General features: G+C 37.8%; 1 pseudogene; it reads right to left on the bottom strand.

Annotated features, from left to right (window-relative positions):
- Nucleotides 1-2,878: 2,878 nt before the first annotated feature.
- On the bottom strand, nt 2,879-3,682 carry LOC126766966 (NADH dehydrogenase [ubiquinone] 1 alpha subcomplex subunit 9, mitochondrial-like; annotated as a pseudogene).
- Nucleotides 3,683-3,942: the final 260 nt, after the last annotated feature.

The following is a 3,942-nucleotide window of genomic DNA, read 5'->3' as shown; positions in this document are numbered from 1 at the left end:
TGCTCGCCATCAGATTTGTAATCCCCTGCAACACAGTGGACTTTGGATGCATAATTTTTCTTCCTTTTTACCTTATCGGTTGTTTCATCACTCTGTTTCTTCTTGTCTTACACATTTTAGCAAAATGCCCTATAAAGTTACACTTATTACATCTCACATTTTTGGCTGGACACCCACCGCTGCTACTCAAATGCCCCTTTCGACCACATCTACCGCACTCTTCCTCCCTTTCCTTATTTACGACGGCTTGTGTAATTTTGTTTACGCTTTCAGATTGCGACCGCAATATCTTAGTCTCTGATTGTGTTTTAATTTTCTCATATACCAAGCACATCTCAATTATTTCATCTAGAGAATGCTCCTTTTCTAATACACGTTTCTTAAGCTCAGTAGGTGCCCCTGTGTCTATGAGCTTGTCTTTCAAGTTAATTTCAATTATTTCGTTTTTTGTTTCACCAAACTGGCACTTAGCGGCTTGGTTTCTTAGCCTAAGAATAAATTTATTAAGGTTTTCCCCCACCTCAGGTTTCAAAGATCGAAATAAGTGACGTTCAAAAGTGGAGTTCCTTTTAGGAGAGAAATATTGCTGCAATTTTTCTACTAAATGCTTAAACACATCTTTCTCCTCTTCAGGTTCTATGAGCGCGCCAGGTATATTGTAGATAACCTCTTGAAGCTGCATCCCCCCTAAATGCAATAGTTTATTCATTCTTTTAATAGGATCTTTGATGTCCTCGGCTTCCAGGTATAGATAAAAGGACCGGTACCACCTCTCCCACTCCGAACGAACAAGTGCTTTATCAATTGCATTGCACAAAAATGGTGGTACTCCCGCTATATTCATGATTTCAATTTACTTTGGATTGAATGCCTTTGTTTTATCAAGTCGCAAATTTTCTTATAATATTTGTTATCCTATTGGGAGAATAAAACAGATACATTTATTTAATTTTGTAATGGCAAATAACACCAGAATTTCCAGTACCAGTACACAACAAAGAGAGGTCGAGGAAACAAAATACGGCGAACTTATTGCTATTTTAACAGCAGCTCATGTGGTGAATTCGCCTTTACACATATTAATTGCCTTTCAATTTCTTTGTTCACACTATTATTCTTTAGCCCGTCGGCACACTTCTTCGTAAGGTGGATTATTGTACTAGGTGACAGCAAACGAACAGCTGAAGCGCTGAACACATAGAGAGCGACAGACTGCAAACTACATCTGTCAAATATTAAAATACAAACGTTCTTATGGGCAGTGTTATTTTGACAGCTGCACGACTACAACGACAGTTGTCGTTCTCGCTAACAAAATATTTGCCAACGACAAGGACGACAGGTCAGTAGAATGGAAGATAGAAATACGGGTGATGCCACTAATATGTAAAATGTAAAATTATTCACAGCTCTAACAAACTTGAAGTTATTTTACAAATAAAAGCATAAAATAGCTATATTATAGCTCTATTATGTCATTTGTAATAACAATTGATAATTTAAAGCAAAAATATTGACCTATTTACTTATTTTTTGCATACAAAATTTCACTTTGAACAAAATATTTAAATTTCATTGAAGTGAAAGGAATTAGTATGGCCACAACGAAATTGTGTGCATATAAAATGGACAACTGCGTTGTTTTGTGTACATGCCGGCCATTGTTGTTGCTTCTCAAAATGTGCATGCAGTAAGATGAACAACGACGTTTTCAGTTCACTGTCGTGCTGCTGCAGTCTGTCGCAGTCATTGTGTTCACCACTTGACTGCTCGTTGTTTGCTTTCAATGGCGCAACGTAAAATGCGTTTGAGTTTGCTTTCCTAACACTTCGTACCCATCCATTCGCCTTGCCTTTTTTTTTTTTGTGTACCAGTTGCTTTTGCATATTTTCATTTGCTTATTCTGCTCGCCGACATACAATGTTATACGTTTACGCACACAATCATACATTTGTATGTATGTCAGTTGCTTTTGCTCGCCGGCATAACTTATGCCAGTTGCTATGATCGTTGGTGTAATCTTTTTTCCCCGATTTGTATTGCTCACCGGCATTGCTTTTGTTTTTCAATTATTTATTGTCGCTGCAATAAAAATTGTCTCAGTGAGCTCGCCGACTTACAATTATGTATGTCAGTTTTTTCGGTCTCTGACCGTTGGTGTATTACACCAATTTTCGTGCTCTTCGTGCTCGCCGGCATATTTTATATATGCCAGTTGCTATTCCTTGCCACTTGTGCTTTTGGTTTTTTTTTTTCCATTTAGCCCGCCGACGTACACTTATGTATGATGCTTTTTTTTCTTATATATACATATGTACGTCAGTTGCTTCGGGCTTCGGCATATTTTATGCCAGCTTCGATTTACCTATTCCTTTTTTGTTTTTCTTTTAGATTTTCACAAATTTACCTCGTCGCCACTGTAACAACTCACCTTTACCACCAGTAATAAGACAAATTCAGTATTTATTTTGATTTAAATTTTATTTCATCCAACTTCAGTTTCGTACAACTTTTTACTTCACCGAACCAAAACAGACCTCTCCAACCGCGCCATTTCCATTCCTCTCCGAATCTCCAGGCGCTGCCAGATCTCTCGCGCTGACTGATCTCCACACAACTCAAAGTCCTTACTTCTTAATAGCGGTTCATTATTAACCAAATTACATTTATTTGTTTTTTAAAGTTTAATTATCAATTTCCACATCGTTCATAATCGACCATAATTCACTAGATGTAAAGACGAATTGTAATTCGCGTAGATGCAAATATTTCTTTTTAAATCGCTGCTTGGCCACCAACGCCACCAACTTTCATTTGATGAGTGTTGTTTATTATTTGCTTGACTGTTGTTGTTAGCGTTGTTGCCATTATGGTAGTTTTATGCAAAAATGCGTAGTTCTTCCCGATGTTCTATTAGTTTTGGTGGAGCTGGTTCCTCCCACTCTCCCAATTTGCCATCATAATATTGCGCAGCACGATATGGTCGCAATTTCCATGGATGTCGCGATCGATACGTTCCATATGACCAATAGGTTGTCCAGAACAGATAAGATCAGTGAACTTGGCTTTCAATAGGAAGGTAGGATTGCAACGCATGTCATAACGACGGTAACCCCACCATTTTTCATCTTTGCGCATAACACGATGAAACCAGTCAATTAATTCGCTCAACTGGTAACGTTTTGGTCTGCAAGGTGGGTGTTGAGTGTTTAGCATATTAGAAAGTGTGTAAATTCAATTTTGCTCAAAACCTACCCAACAGCTTGATAAACCTGAACAGCAGTATCGGGATCCTCAGCGCAATTAACAATAGCTTGTGCAACATCCGAACAGCACATTCACCGTAGTATTTGTTCTTCAAAAAGTTGCTTCCACCCTATAGCACAAAGCTCATTGGCTTGGGACTAGCGTTTAAAGCCGACAAATAATCAAACCTTCTACACCAGCTTCTTTGCTTTCTATAAAAAAAAATAAAAAATACATGGTAAATCTTTTGAAATAAAGTTTAATTTTAGCTTACCTTGCAATGCGACGTGCACCTTCCACGAGCACGTCATTGAATTTAAAATTTTGTCTCGAATTCACGACCAACTAAGCTGATAACTACATCTGAGTACTTCACAGCATCGCGTATCGCTTTTTAATCTCTTAAATCATAAAATTGGAACAGCACCTGACCCATTACGCAGCAATATTAACGAGGCCATGTTTACTTATTTCGTACTTTTATTGGAATAAAATCCCAGCCGATCTGTTATTTATCGTCCCAAGGGAAATTTGCAATCACTTCTTCCAGATTCAAATAACTAAATAAACCATCGTAAAGGATTGTACCATGAAATAAACTCAAATTGCCTTGCAAAAACCTCCGTTTCGATGGCAAAAATATAAATGTGTGAATGAGCATAATCTGGACCCCACTATTCGGCATGGTTGCTTATT

This window comes from Bactrocera neohumeralis, unplaced genomic scaffold (genome assembly GCF_024586455.1).
Source record: "Bactrocera neohumeralis isolate Rockhampton unplaced genomic scaffold, APGP_CSIRO_Bneo_wtdbg2-racon-allhic-juicebox.fasta_v2 ctg3309, whole genome shotgun sequence".
Taxonomy (NCBI): Eukaryota; Metazoa; Arthropoda; class Insecta; order Diptera; family Tephritidae; genus Bactrocera; species Bactrocera neohumeralis.
The sequence above is the reverse complement of the archived record's forward strand: the minus strand, read 5'-3'. Positions and strand labels throughout refer to the sequence as shown.